The sequence below is a fragment of the Schistocerca piceifrons genome, chromosome 2, assembly GCF_021461385.2.
Source record: "Schistocerca piceifrons isolate TAMUIC-IGC-003096 chromosome 2, iqSchPice1.1, whole genome shotgun sequence".
NCBI classification, from domain to species: Eukaryota; Metazoa; Arthropoda; class Insecta; order Orthoptera; family Acrididae; genus Schistocerca; species Schistocerca piceifrons.
In genome coordinates this window covers 121,776,667-121,793,434 of record NC_060139.1, presented here as the reverse complement: position 1 = coordinate 121,793,434, position 16,768 = coordinate 121,776,667, and positions in this window count along the sequence as shown.

Below are 16,768 nucleotides of genomic sequence, written 5' to 3'. Positions count from 1 at the left end.
TCTTCAAAGTTTATTCAATGTGGTTTTAATATTTATTAAAGCAGATAACTTGCATTAATATAATTTCTGAGAAGAAACAAACGACATCTAAATTGAAAAAAGTTTGCGCAGACCAACTGGACTGAGTGACGTAATTCTGCGCATACGACTCAAATGATGATGTTTTAATTACAGTTTCGTTCAAGAACCATTCAGCGACAACTTTAAAAAGAATTTAAATAATTTTGAAGTGTTTTGTAACTGACGTAGGTGACGAAGTCTGCACATGCTCATATCTCAAAAGAAAATCATTTATACAAAACTTACGTTGTTACACTACACTAGGCGCTTCAGTTCGGAACCGCGCTGCTGCTACGGTCGCAGGTTCGAATCCTGGTTCGGGCATGGATGTGTGTGATGTCCTTAGGTTAGTTAGGTTTAACTAGTTCTAAGCCTAGGGGACTGATGACCTCAGATGTTAAGTCCCATAGTGTTTAGAGCCATTTGAACCATTTGAAAGCCAACAGGCCGCACTCAATAGCGCCCACGAAAATATCAACTGTTTCATTTTCAAATTACACTTACCGCACATGTGACTCCAACCCACAAAGTGACATCCGGCACCTGTGCAACACAATGCATGCGCGTTTGCAGGCTTGAATTCAACATTCTGGCGGTTACATCAATTATATTTCCTGTCAGAAAGGTCACAGTTCGTAGTAATAGATGGAAAGTCATCGAGTAAAACAGAAGTATATCCGGCGTTCCCCAAGGAAGTGTTATAGGCCCTCTATTGTTCCTGATCTATATTAACGACATAGGAGACAATCTGAATAGCCGTCTTAGATACGTGAATTCGAGTGGCAAGCATTAAAATAAAGGCGTTTTTCGTTAGGACGGGATCTTCTGATGAAATTTCAATCACCAGTTTTCTCCTCCGATTGCTAAAACATTCTGTTGGCACCCACCTACATAGGGAGAAATTATCATCACGATAAAATAAGAGAAATCAGGGCTCGCACGGAAAAATTTAAGTGCTCGTTTTTCTCGCGTGCCTTTCGAGAGTGGAACAGTAGAGAGACAGCTTGAAGGTGGTTCACTGAACCCTGTGCCAGGCACTTGATTGTGAATAGCAGACTAATCACGTAGATGTAGATGTCACGTAGCTGTAGAATGTTTCAGCATTTCACATTTGCAGTGGCTTACCTCGTGCTTATATTAACCAGTGATCTTGAAATGTTAATCACTTAAATATGTTACCTAGACAAATTTATTCCTGAAATTTCATTACCCTACATCAGCTATTTTTTGGTGCTGCGATTTTTTCTGTCAGTGTAATTACGTATCTTCAGCAACCATATTTTTACGTACGCTTGGTTCCTTTCCTTTTTTTGTATGCCTCCTATATTGCACCTGTCGACATGACCGTTGCATTTTATCAGACCAGTCGTCTCCATGGCGCCGGTATACTTTTGTCTTGGCTGTTTTAAAACAGCGATTACGTTATAATTTCAAACTGTCTCTTTTTAAACTGTACTTTCCGCACAAGTTAAGTCAAGCATGAACGTGTGAGCCAAGCATTGAAAAATATTTTCCAAGATAGAACGAGTGCCCCAGTGACGTCAGACTTGAAAGTTCTGAAGTTATTTGAGACAAGATTGGCCTTCCTATTCTGGCGCGAAGCAGTGTCCCCCTCGTAAAGGAGGTGACGTGTGTCGGGCGGCAAGAATGCGGTTGCACAACCTTCGTAATCGTAGCGAGGCGGCCCCGAGACCACACGCGCCTCTGTCTCCAGAGCGACGGCCGGGCGTTGCAGCGGCGGCGGCGGCGGCGGCGGCGGCGGCGGCCTTGTACACGGACCGCCGCTCGGCGTTAGCTGCGGTCGGGCCTCGCCAGTTGCGAGTGGTGGGTGTTGTGCTATATATAGTCGGCTCTTAATCACTCGCCAGACTGGCCGGTCGCTTTCGCAAAGGGGCCTGCTCGGCGCACAGGGCCAAGGGCGGTCGTCGCCGCCTCCTGGCCTCCACATACAGCAGATAAAGGTGACGGTGGTGGGGGGTAGGGGGGGGGGGGAGGTAGGAGGGCGCCCACCCACCGTAGCGAGCTTAATAGTTACATGATCCAACAATGAATGTGAAAATTGCATTGTACTAGCTAGTTCTTATCAGTTTCACTGTGCTGCGAACGGACGTAACAAAGAAAATTGAAGCTTTGCTCTTGTTTGTGTCTTACAAAGGTATTCATGATACAAAAAAGCAGAAGAAATTCAGTGCCAAAGTATGTATAGTTCCATAAGGATAGAAGATGATGTGAATGGTTGTTGGGCAGATGGGTTATCCACTACACCACCCTGGCATTGTAGACAACACAGCGGCGCAGACTAGTCTAGTCCAGTGCTCTCCCTACCACAAACTTCGGTTCATGCGTCACCCCACGGAGGGCATCGGACTACGGTAGTCCATGTAGATACACAAAAGCGGCAAAGAAACTGGTCTAGGCATGCGTATTCAAATACAGAGATAAGTAAACAGGCAGAATACGGCGTTGCGGTCGGTAACGTATATGCAGGATGCGTAAAAAAAATGTATACACACTTTGAAGCGTCATAGAAAATTTGTTTCCCGTTCTACAACGTTAAATTTCTGAGAATGGAAAGCTTAAAGTCCAATTGGAAAAATAAATGTATTTTTGCAAATGTGATCAATGTTCAAACTGGTGGCCTTCAGCATCAATACATTTATGAGTACGAGTCACCACTGATTCTGTACATCGTGTAAGTAGGCTGTTTAGGTTTACTTATTGGTAACGCCACGTAGCGCTCTGTATGAAAATCACTGGCTGTGCTGTGTGCAGTCTGTGGCTGGTTAGCATTGTTGTAATATTCGCCATTGTAATGTTGGGCAGTTGGCTGTTAACAGCGCGTAGCGTTGCGCAGTTGGAGGTGAGCCGCCAGCAGTGGTAGATGTGGGGAAGTGAGATGGCAGATTTTTGAGAATGGATAATCTGGAGGTGTGTCCATCAGAAACAGTACATTTGTACGAATGGATGTCATGAACTGTTATATATATTATGACTATTAAGGTAAATACATTGTTTTCATTTGCTAACTATGCCTATCAGTAGTTAGTGCCTTCCGTAGTTTGAATCTTTTATTTAGCTGGCAGTAGTGGCGCTCGCTGTATTGCAGTAGTTCGAGTAACGAAGATTTTTGTGAGGTAAGTGATTTGCGAAAGGTATAGGTTAATGTTAGTCAGGGCCATTCTTATGTAGGGATTATTGAAAGTCAGATTGCGTTGCGCTAAAAAAAATATTGTGTGTCAGTTTAAGCACAGTCATATATAATTTTTCTAAGGAGACGTTTCAATCGTACCAAAGTGTCCAACGAGATTTCTGCGCACACCGCCTGAATCTCATTCCAAAGTGTGTCCAGGTTACGTGGTTTACGTCTGCACACCTCATCTTTTACTTTGCCCCATAAGAAGAAATCCAGCGGCGCGAGTTCTGGAGAGCGTGCAGGAAACTCGATTGGTCCCCTGCGTCCTATCCAGTGGCCTGGCACATTGTGATCCAGGTATGCTCGTACGTCGCTATGATAGTGCGGCGGGGCGCCATCTTGTCGGAAATAAAACTCATCATTACCGTATAATGCACGAATGGCAGGGAATATGGAGTCAGCAAGCAATGTTAGGTACGTTTCTCCAGTAACAGTACCTTAAAAGTGGAAAGGCCCAATGAGTCCCCTTGCAGACAAACCACACCACACATTTACACCAGGCAAATTCACAGCATTTTCAACTGTAATGTGAGGATTATCTTCAGCCCAGTACACACAATTGTGCCTATTGACAGTTCCATTGAGTTTGAATTGGCTTCATCCGACCAAATTATGCTACCCATACATGCCGGTTCACGTGTCACCATCTCCTGAACCCATTCACAAAATTCTAACCTTCGATCTGGATCGTCGTCACTTAGCCGTTGCACCAGCCTTGGAATGTACACACGAAACTTGCCTTTCTTCAGAATGCGTAGCACACTACTAGCACTTACATTACTCTCACGTACCACTTACCTTGAAGATTTTTTAGGCGAACGCTGAAACACTTCCAAGACCACAGTTGTGGAATCATCACTTGTAGCTGTACGAGGTCGCCATGATCGATTTTTATGAACATCATACACTATTCGATAAATTTCGAATTTGTCTCGTAGATGTGTAATTGTTATCCTTGAAGGTGGTTCTGTACCATACTCAATTTTCCACTGTCTTCGAACCACAGCTACATTCTCAAACTTCCAGTACCACTTAATTATCTGCTTTCGCGCTTCAAAGCTCAAACGCACGTCCGCCATGTTGCAGTTACTTCCTTGCCACTGCTGCCACCTGTTGAAGAAACATAACATTACTTTCTCACAGATATGTAACCTTGTAGAACGGGAAATAAATTGTCTATGACAGTTCAAAGTGTGTATACATTTTTTTGACGCACCCTGTATAAGACAACAAGTGTCTCATGCAGCTGTTAGCTCGGTTACTGCTGCTACAATGGCAGGTTATCAAGATTTAGGTGATTTTGAACGTCGTGTTATGCAGCGATGGAAAACTGCATCTCTGAGATAGCGATGAAGTGGGGATTTTCCCATGCGACAATTTCACGGGTGTACCGTGAATGCCAGGAACCCAGTAAAACATCAAATCTCCGACATCTCTGCCGCCGGAAAAAGATCCTGCGATGACGGGAGCAACGATGACAGAAGAGAATTGTTCAATGTGACAGAAGCGCAACCCTTCCACAAACTGCTGCAGATTTCAATGCTGAGACATCAGCAAGTGTCAGCGTGAGAACCATTCAACGAAACATCATCAATATGGGATTACGGAGCCGAAGGCCCACTCGTGTACCCTTGAGGATTGCACAACACAAAGCTTTACGTCTGGCCTGGGCCCGTCAGCACCGACATTGGACTGTTGATGACTGGAAACATGTTGCTTGGTCGGAGGAGTCTCGTTTCAGATCGAGCGGACGCACGTGTACGGGCGTGGAGACATCATGAATCCATGGACGCTGCATGTCAGCAGGGGACTGCTCAAGCTAATGGAGGCTCTGTAATAGTGTGGGGCGTGTACAATTGGGACCCCTAATATATCTAGATACGACTGTGACAGGTGACACCTACGTAAGCACCCAGTCTGGTCATCTGCATCCATTCATGTTAGTTGTACGTTCCGACGGACTTTGGCAATTACAGAAGGACAATGCGACACCAAACACGTCCAGAATTGCTACAGAGTGGCTCCAGGATCACTCTTCTGAGTTTAAACACTTCCACTGGCCACCAAACTTCCCAGACATGAACATTATTGAGCATATGTGGGATGCCTTTCGACGTCCTGTTCAGAAGAGATCTCCACCCTCTCGTACTCTTGCGGATTTATGGACAGCCCTGCAGGATTCATGGTGTCAGTTCCCTCCAGCACTACTTCTGACAATAGTCGAGTCATGGCACGTCGTGTCGCGGCATTTCTGCGTGCTTGCGCGGGCCCTACACGATATTAGGCAGGTGTACCAGTTTCTTTGGATCTTCAATGTCTGTTGTGTATATCACTAGAGTGGTGCAGTGGACAGCATATCTGCCTACTAAGCAGGAAACCTGCTGTGGGGCGGCGGTTTGATTTGAAAATTAATCGTTGTATAAATGCTTGCATGTTGAATCAGTTTCTGGCTTTTAGAATGTTGTTAATGCTGTCTTTCGCCGTTCTCAACACTGGCTCTATTTACTTTTTGGCACCCAGAAAGTGATTTAATAAAACATGGAACCAGTAATTAGAGATCCTAGTGCCCACTTTATCTGAGAATGTTATTATAGCTGCAGCTTATAGCTCTGAGGAATTAGGAGATTGTCCGGGATTTCTAATCAAAAACAGTTTTCCAAAATAGTTGAGTATATTCTGAAATTCACTGATAAAAAACACAAGTATCCCTACAACCTAACTAACAGAGCAGTTCAGAGTCTAATGCGCTGATGCAACTATAAATGTCCGAATTAAATGTTAAAAAGAATGCTCGCCATAATTTGATGAAAATATTTCATCAAACGCCATGCTAAATATTTGGTAGAATGTCTGTCCTGTGACGGCATGTGAAAATACGACAATACGCAAACTGAATACCGATAATTAAAGTCAACCCAGAATTAACACTATACGGCATCCGAGGCTGTTTGTAGCAGTGACACTGATGCGACGCGGCTCCCGACACAGATGGCGTGTCATTCAGCGTCTGGAGAGAACTGGGGCCTTGCTTCCTCGCGCAGCGTTCTTATATATAAAGCCGCGGTGCGGACGGCTAAGGGAACGCCTGATCAAATCGGCTCTCTCGACTAGCCGCTGGGCTAGTAACGCACCACTTCAAGTTACATAATAATTTATAGCTTCTTTTGCTGATGGCCGATGAAGCTCTTAATTTAAACATGCATTCAGCACGCAGGTAAGTATTGATAATAAAATTTTGACGTGGCTAAGTTAAATATTTTGGGCGAGAGAATTAATTAAATTACACTGCACGCAGTAGATGAGCTCTGAACTGGCCCTTTTGAGATCCGCTATCGCTATAATTTTATAGGTATTCAAAAGAAACTTTACACATCTTCATAGTCATAGCGGACCTCCAACCTATTTAAATCTAAACATCCTAGCCTTATTTATTAGCCTACTTAATCTATCTTGCTTCCTTCAGTTTTGAGATGAAAACCAGAAAATCATGAATTTCCACTAAAGTCTTAATTTGTGAAATCCAAAGTACTGTTTTTATTAAATCATTATGAAAGATGAATCTAAATATAAATTTTGAAGTCTCTAGCTCTTTTCTGTTGCGCCAATGATTTTTTCAGAAAAACGTCCAAATTTCGAAAATGGCTGAAGTTATCGAACTGATATTTAACACACATTAATTTAGTATTATTCCTGACATGCTAGAAAAGTTTTAGGTCATTTGCTTGATTTTTAAGGTATTGCGCAACATTTATGACGTCAGAGCTAGTTACAGCAGACTGGCTGGCACACAATGGAAACTGATGTGAATTTACTACAGCGTGAGTAGGCTGCTTCCCTACATCACCCTCTACTTAAATTTTTTTTGTTTATGAATGTTAATGAATGAAAAAAAAATGTAATTACAAAAAGGGAAGCAAGAGTACAGTTTAACTCCCTATGAAAATCAAAATTGAAATATGAACCTGTAGAAACATTAAAGAAAACTGATTACCTACATTAATTATTTAAATTGTAGGCATGTTCACTGCCTTTTTAAACAATGTCATTACTCAAAATTTTAAGCAAAGTCAATGAAATATTTTGGCATACATATTGCCTTAGACAAACAAACACATACAAATTGAAAAATTATGAAAATCTTAGATCCATTAAATACATTAAATACATTTTTACATACACAAATTCAAAGAAAATAACATGATACATAAACAGATGAATATCTCTTAGCAGTCTTTTCTAAACCTGAAAGAAAAGTTCACAAATAATTTTTACACACATGGTTGTAGCCGCTTTGGCTGGCGTCCTACACTTCCATTCACAAGGGTAGAGGAGGGGAAGTTGCTATGGTGTGCGTCCTTCACATTCTCTCTAAATTACATGGGGGAAAGGGGAAGGGTCACTGTGAGTTGTGTCCAAGTCACTCCACACTTTCACGCAGCTACCAGGCTGCCATTACTGGTTTGTCCTGTAGAACAAACAAAAAGAGTGCCTCAGACTCTGTTCACTTAATATCTATGGGTGGGTCACAATGAAATGGGGATATATACATTTTATCCTTTAATATGTCGTTGGAACAAAGTTAACAGAACCTTTCTCAATTTTACTCTTACGGTTACTTAACTGTCATAAAATCGGTACACAAATGGCTCAAAACGCCTTTAGTCACGTACTAGAGAAAATCTATGCTCAAGGCACACAATCATAAATCATATTTAATCTGAATTTATTATTTCTGGGCCGGAACACTGAACCAATGCTCGGTACATTCCTGATACATTTGTATTTTAATCACTTAACTGACTCATCTTTGATTACCTTATTCTTAGAGATAGTATGAGTATGATTAGTGGTTGTTTTCTCAGCTTCTTTGTACATGTGAGTAACTTTTGGTAATAGTACAGTTGAGAGTGTTCAAAACACACTACGTTTAGTTGACTACTAAATGCACTTATTGGTCCTCTGCTGTTGTCAGTCCCACATCTGCAATTAGGTACTTACTTACTTAGAAGTGTATTTATGCTGAGCTAAAATTAATGTTTCACGTCTGTAAGTATGTTATTTATTTATTTTGCTAGTGTATGTACTTATTTAACATTCACTCTATTATAATTTATAGCATAGGATAGCACATTTATTTCATATTCTTAGTGTATTGCAGCTGATCAGTTTGCTCACGTGGCAATCCATTTCCACTCGATCGGACGCTGAAACCTCAGGTAGTCTCTCTCAGACCTACCACTAAAGTGCATCAAGTAATTATGGACGAGCGTAATGCTAAATTCCTTAAACCTATAAGACACCATGAGCTGCTCTGTCTCATCTAACATAAGGGTACCTATGGTCGCATTCACGCCTCCAACTCATAACCTCAATACGTGTAGGTGTATCCTGTCACACACTACACTAAAATAATGGCCAGCTCCAACCTTATAAATACTTCAGGGACGTGTCCTTCACGTCTCAACCACAAACACTACTCAATTCTATTACACTACCTTTCCTTGCTACACCAGGTGAGTTTATCCTTACAACTTATCTGCATATTTTTCCTAACACTAAGCAATCTCTTTTACTATTTCTTAGTTAGCTCTAATGCATACACTAGGTTTCACTACCACTTCAGATCCTGCTTGTGCATGAATTAATATATATCTTTTTAACTTACTGTTGGTGGACCATTTCCAATAAAACAACACTTTGTAGTTACTATATTACCTGGGTTCTATACATACTTGTTACCCAAATGCATTTTATATCTTAATTACATCATACTTCTCTATTGTTTGTCACTATTAGGTTTGTCACATTAGGTATTTTTCTTCACTAATTGGTGGATAGAATGGTTACAGAACTCATGGCTTGATAGCCATGACAGAAAATTTTCATGTCTGGAAAGAAGAGGTCGAAATTTTTGTGGATAGGAAAGATGAAGAATGAGTGAGACCTGAAATGGAAAGAAGATCTCACACAGCTGGGACTGCACAGTTGCCACACTGTGTAGAGGTTACAGAACAACCTCCTCCCTACAGCATTCATTCACTACCTATGAATTTCTTTAGGTCGATCACGTTCCTGAGACCTAATAGCTTCTTACTTTTAGGGTACTCTAGCCTATATGCATTGGCATGTGGTTTTCCTATGATCCTGAAAGGTCCTTGGTATACGAACATGAATTTCTTTGTTTCTGCATTTACTTTCTTTGATTTTTCTTTGGTTTTAACAAGGACTAATTGACCTATTTCAACGCTAGTAGGTACAGCTTTTGCGTCATGACGCTTCTTCCTTTCCAACGCACTTTTTCTCATATTAGCCCTAGCCTTTGGTTTCTTCTCGTCTGTGGATATTTGCGTTAGAATAGGGAATTCTACCATATCTGCAATCACATTGTGCGGTTCTTGGCCAAACATCAATTCGCAAGGTGCAAAACCAGTTGCATCATGTCTTAAGTTGTTAATTACATTCTCAAAATACTTAATGTGCTCTGCCCAACTTGAGTGTTTCCGAGCACAATAAGTTCTGCAAAGCCTATTCAATTCCCTCATAATACGTTCACTCATATTTCCTTGGGGGAAATACGCAGATATTTTCAGATGTTTCACGCCGGCCTTATCTAGACATTCCTTAAATCTATCAGAAGTAAATTGAGGTCCATTGTCTGACAGCAAATTCTTCGGGACGCCAATGTTCACGAAGAAATCTTTTTCCAACTTCTCAACCAATGTTTTTGCATTTGTTCTTTTAATTGGGTATAGCTTAACATATTTACTGAATCCATCCACCACAACAAAAACATGGGTACAACCACCTCTCGAAACAGGAAGAGGGCCAAACAAATCACAAACCAGTAATTCTAGGGTTTCAGTTGGCTCTACTGAATGCATATCCCCTTGTATTCTGGTGTTGGCAGCACGGACTTTCTGGCTCACTACACACGATGCTAGACGCTTGGCCACACGGCGGTACATGTTGTCAAACACAACCTTCTCTTGTAATTTTGCAATGCACTTCTTTGCACCGTAGTGCCCATACCTCAGGTGTACATAGTCGATTAGTAAGTCTACATGTTGTGAGGGAAAGCACAGCTTCCACTCAGAAACACCTACCTTTTTCCTCTTAAACAGAATACCTTTATGCAAACAATAGTATTGCGAAACCTTAGGATAGTTCGCATTTCCTAAATAGCTCTTCACTAATTTCAGTTGGTCATCTGCATTCTGCTCACGTCTCAAGTTCTTAATCACTCTCTTTAATGCACTTTCTTCCTTTACTTCGTGCAATGCAAACATTCGAACTTCATTTAGGTTGGTTGCTCTAATTCCCGCGTCATCACAGAGCTCTGCACTTCTAGATAACCCATCAGCTACCAGATTGTCTTTCCCTTGAATATATTTAATCTCAAGGTCAAACTGCTGGAGATACAATGACCATCTTACCAAACGAGAATTCCTCAACTTACAGGTCTTTAAAAAGGTCAACGCCTTATGGTCACTGTAAACAATTATCTTGTGCCCTAATAGATACTGCTCAAACTTCTGTACCCCAAATACAATTGCCAATGCTTCCAGTTCTGAGATGCCATAATTTCTCTCTGCTGCCTGTAAAGATCAACTTGCGAAAGCTATAGTCTTGTGCACTTCTTGTTCGTTCTCTATTTCTACCTGGAATATCTCCACCGCTATACCATAGCCACTAGCATCAACAGACATACAGAATGGTTTTTCAAAGTCAGGATGCTGCAAAATTGGACTATTAATTAAAGATTGTTTGAGCACCTCAAACGCCTGTTGACATTCTGCTGTCCAAACCCAAGGGGTATTCTTTTTCAGCAGGAGGTGAAGACAGGGAGCATTAAAAGCCTGATCACTAACAAAACGCCTATAGAAGCCAAAAAGACCGAACATCGATCTCAACTGCTTCTTGTTTCTGGGAGCCTCAAATTTTTCAATGACTGCTAGCTTGCCTGGGTCAGGCAGAATACCTTTTCCACTTATCCTATACCCCAAGAAACCTATTTCCTCTTTAACGCACTCTGTCTTTTCAATCTTTAGTTTCATGCCACCTCTCTCAATAGCCTCTAACACTTCCTCTAATAAATCTATGTGTTCTTCCTAGGTAGGAGTTGCTATTAACAGATCATCTACGTAGACTGTTATTTTATTACTTAAAGCTGGTCCTAAAACATGGCACATCACACGTGCGAAGGCACAAACAGAGATATTAAGTCCGAAAGGTACCACACGGTATTGGTAACAAACTCCTTCGTACAAGAAAGCTGTGTATTTCCTTGAACTTTCCGCCAGTGGCAAATTCCAATATCCACACGTGATGTCCATAGAAGTTAAGAATTTTACTCCCCGGAACTTTTGCAATAACTCGTCCATGTTCTGTGGTCTATCACTTTCCCTAACCACTATTTCATTCAACCAACGAGCGTCCAAGACCAATCTGACACTCCCGTCTCTTTTTGGTACAACAACAAGAGGATTATTGTACTCACTGACCGCTTTTTCAATCACACCCCATTCTAGCATTCTCTGTATTTCCTTTCGAACTGCCTCCTTCCTAGCTACATGTATTTGGTATGGCTTCCTGAAAAACACTTGGCCAGGTTTCACCTTTAATTGACATTCATAACCTTTGACTATGCCAGGTCGATCTGAAAATACCTTATGATGCCTTTTTAGAACCTGTCTCAGTTCTTCCTTCTGATTGGCTGAAATCTTATCGATTTCCTGCAATTTAGCTTCTATTTTGTCCAAAATAATTGCTTCTTCTTCTTCTTCTTCTGTGTTCAGCTTACTTGTACTAAGATCAACATCCTCATCCCAATACCTCCTATTTTTCAGAACTCGTATAGGCAGCTCCCAAGTTTCATGATCAGTTACTACATGTTTATCACTAAAAGGTACTATAATTACTCCGGTTATTGGCAAGACCATTTTTAACTGGCTTCTTTCAAAGTCAACAACACTCTGATATTTTGACAAGAAATCTATGCCAATTAAAACCTCAATACTGAGATTGTTTACAATTAAACATGGATGATCAACTAAATTACCATTAATGTCAAAAGGTAGTAAAGCTTCTTGCTTTACCGTTTTTGAAACCTTGCCAGTAGCACCAATTATTCTTAGTCCTGATACCCTCATTACAGTAAGCTTGTCCTTACCAGGTAATGCATCAAAGAAGGACTGAGATATTGCACTCACTTCACTTCCACTGTCTAAGAGACAACGTACATTGATACCCAACATATTCACTATTATTACAGGGTGGCTTATTCTAGGTTGTACAGGTGGTTCCTCAAATTCATCTAGTAGTTCCTTTTGGATTTGTCTCCAACTAAAGTGATCGACATCTGTTTTCATTACATTTAGGTCACAGTGTGTAGGGGTTTCCTGAATTACATTTTCAGCTGCCTTTTTCAGGCGGTCTATTAATTTTAAATCAAAACACCGCACGACTTCATTCCATTTAGTTTGCTGAAGATGACCCAAATTACTGTAGTCTGAGCGATTCTGCGCCTCCAGACCGGGCATAACATTAGTTACAGCTAAACCACTTTCACCACTATCGTCGGTTTCCTTCTCAAGTGACAACTGGTCACAGCTACTGGGTTCAATGACCCTCAACAGCCTACCCTCTACATTCTCACTTACCTCCTGCCCTAAATCTATTAGTACATTATCAACATCCTGCACAGGCACTTTAGATAAGAGCACATCATCTTCATCGTAAATATAAGCATGAATTTCTTCTGCTTCTTCACCTGTCAATTCAGTATTTTGTAGCTCTTCCCTATCATTACACTGCTGCGCCTTCTCTTTCTCTTCCCACTTAGAAAGCGTTTCTAACACGGTATATATCAAATACTGTGAGTGATCTAATATTTCTGTTGTATCCTTAGATGCTACCGACACTTCATCCACCTGTTCAGTTTGAGTATTCTGATCTGTCTTACCAGTTCCCTTAACTACTGGCTTAGGAAAAGTAACCGCCTGGTGAGCGCCAGTGTCCTCATAGACGGGAACTAGTTTTCCTGCCTCGGCCTACTGCTGTTTCCTTTAGTTTCATTATAGTTGACTCGCACAGCATTACTTTCCGTACTGTTGTTTACATGCATATTTCTGTTTGGAACAACATTATTATCCCTTGGATGCCATTGTTGGCTCTGATAATTATTTCCCCAATTCCTGCCTCTCTTAGGATGGCGAACACCTACTGTTCTGATGTTTACATTGCCATTTTGCTCGTTCCTAAAATTACTACTATTGTAATTAGCATTGCTGTTATTACATGCTTGCTCCTCATTGGCAGCAACACGTTCTACACGTTCCAAATACTCAATGAAACGATCCAGATTGTCTCTAGGGGCAGATATAATTCTAGTTTGCCAATACCATGGCAGTTTGGCTTCAAGACCTAGTATAATCATTTCAGGTTTTAGCTTTTCCGCCAAATGTGACAAACGTGAAATCCATGACCTAGCAAACTCTTTAATTGATTCCTTACCTGCATTGAAGCGTTTTCCACTCCAAAATTCTCTCAATACTTCATTTTGCTTATTGCTAGACCAATACTCATTAATGAAAGCTGTTTTAAACTCCGCTAATGTTTTACACCTCAACATAACATCAGCTGACCAACGCATGGCGTCACCTGCTAAATGGCTTCTAATAAACGAGATTTTCTCTCGTTCAGACCAAGTTGGTGGAATCACATCTTCAAAATCGTTCCAGAAATCTAGCGGATGGATATTTTTATCTGGATCGAACCGCAAGAACTGCCGACACCCGATAAAAGCGGCGTTTGCAGCTACAACTTGTTGTATACTACCATTACCAGAAGTTACTGAAGCTACTTTACTCTCAATGTTAACAATGTTAGTACTAATATTTTCTACTTTCATTTCAACATTGTCTACTCTTTGTACAATATGAGTAGCGTCAGTTTTGATTGCATTTACTTCTGCTTGACATATGTTTACTTTTATGTTAACATCTTTAAACCTATCTGAGCACAGTTCAGATTTCGCGTCGATCTTTTCTGTTAACTTGTGCTCCAGCTTCGCATCTTCCATTTGGAAGTCCTTGCGAACCTCAGCAACTTCGGATTTTACTGTTTTATACATTTCAGAAAATTGTTGAGCAACCTTGTTCTTAATATCCTCATGGTTGTAATCAATTTTATAATTCAAACTGTCTAGATCCTCTTTCAACTTATTGCAACCAGCCTTGAAGGTATCGTCCATTACCTCCAATCGTTTATTAAAATTTGTTTGGCTGGCCAAAATCTCAGACTTTAATTCAGCATTATTGGATTCTAATTTATTGTCCATTGCCTCAAACCGCATATTAAAATTTGTTTGACTGGCAGCTATTGCTTGTAATATAACATTTAGATCAACAGCCCCAGCATCTTTGGGTTGCTCATTAGCTGGCTTTTTATCACACTCAGGTGACGAAAAACTAGCTCCAACACCAGAATCATCAAAACTAAATGAAACTTCTGATTGATTAGTCATATCTAACTTCTCCTTCTTAAACTCTACCATCTCTGATGACTGTTTCATTTTTAATTCATCAGAGAAACTATCATCCAATAAATTTACAATTTCTACTTTCTGCTTTACTATAGGGGTCTCTATTATTGAATCATTGCCCTTCACACACTACTGTCAGGAGACAATACTTCATATTTCACTTTAACATTACTACTTTCATGCATATTTACACTCGAACCATTGTCTGGATTTACAGTTCCCTCAACAGACATAGGTTCTGATATAAGTTTCTTTTGGCGGTTCCATCGCCGACAGTCTTTTAGTGCAGGTTAGTAAAATTTTTAACAGCTTTTCACTTAACTTAGTTCCTTCTGCACGACGTATGGCGTTGCAGGCGCGGCGTACCAGGATTCCTGATGCGACGTGGCACGTTGAACTGCAGACGGCTCTCCGACGGCTGTTGTGTGTTTGCGTGGCCCGCAATTGCAGGCTCTGCGCCGGCTGCTCCAGCGGACGACTGCGGTGCGGCGAGACTGGCTTCTCGCGATGCCGGCAGCACCGCTAGACTCAGTGCCAGCTCCGTCAATCCAGATGCGTTGTTAATCCAATTGCGTCGTCCACATGCACACGTAACACTTTCACTGTTTTATACTCAGTTGCGTGTCGCATTTCACTCGCGAATCCGAATAGTTAAAAATCACTTTCACTTAGTTGATTTCCCGGCCGATGCACCATATGTGGGGCGGCGGTTTGGTTTGAAAATTAATCGTTGTATAAATGCTTGCATGTTGAATCAGTTTCTGGCTTTTAGAATGTTGTTAATGCTGTCTTTCGCCGTTCTCAACACTGGCTCTCTATTTACTTTTTGGCACCCAGAAAGTGATTTAATAAAACATGGAACCAGTAATTAGAGATCCTAGTGCCCACTTTATCTGAGAATGTTATTATAGCTGCAGCTTATAGCTCTGAGGAATTAGGAGATTGTCCGGGATTTCTAATCAAAAACGGTTTTCCAAAATAGTTGAGTATATTCTGAAATTCACTGATAAAAAACACAAGTATCCCTACAACCTAACTAACAGAGCAGTTCAGAGTCTAATGCGCTGATGCAACTATAAATGTCCGAATTAAATGTTAAAAAGAATGCTCGCCATAATTTGATGAAAATATTTCATCAAACGCCACGCTAAGTATTTGCTAGAATGTCTGTCCTGTGACGGCACGTGAAAATACGACAATACGCAAACTGAATACCGATAATTAAAGTCAACCCAGAATTAACACTATACGGCATCCGAGGCTGTTTGTAGCAGTGACACTGATGTGACGCGGCTCCCGACACAGATGGCGTGTCATTCAGCATCTGGAGAGAACTGGGGCCTTGCTTCCTCGCGCAGCGTTCTTATATATGCGGACGGCTAAGGGAACACCTGATCAAATCGGCTCTCTCGACTAGCCGCTGGGCTAGTAACGCACCACTTCAAGTTACATAATAATTTATAGCTTCTTTTGCTGATGGCCGATGAAGCTCTTAATTTAAACGTGCATTCAGCACGCAGGTAAGTATTGATAATAAAATTTTGATGTGGCTAAGTTAAATATTTTGGGCGAGAGAATTAATTAAATTACACTGCACGCAGTAGATGAGCTCTGAACTGGCCCTTTTGAGATCCGCTATCGCTATAATTTTATAGGTATTCAAAAGAAACTTTACACATCTTCATAGTCATAGCGGACCTCCAACCTATTTAAATCTAAACATCCTAGCCTTATTTATTAGCCTACTTAATCTATCTTGCTTCCTTCAGTTTTGAGATGAAAACCAGAAAATCATGAATTTCCACTAAAGCCTTAATTTGTGAAATCCAAAGTACTGTTTTTATTAAATCATTATGAAAGATGAATCTAAATATAAATTTTGAAGTCTCTAGCTCTTTTCTGTTGCGCCAATGATTTTTTCAGAAAAACGTCCAAATTTCGAAAATGGCTGAAGTTATCGAACTGATATTTAA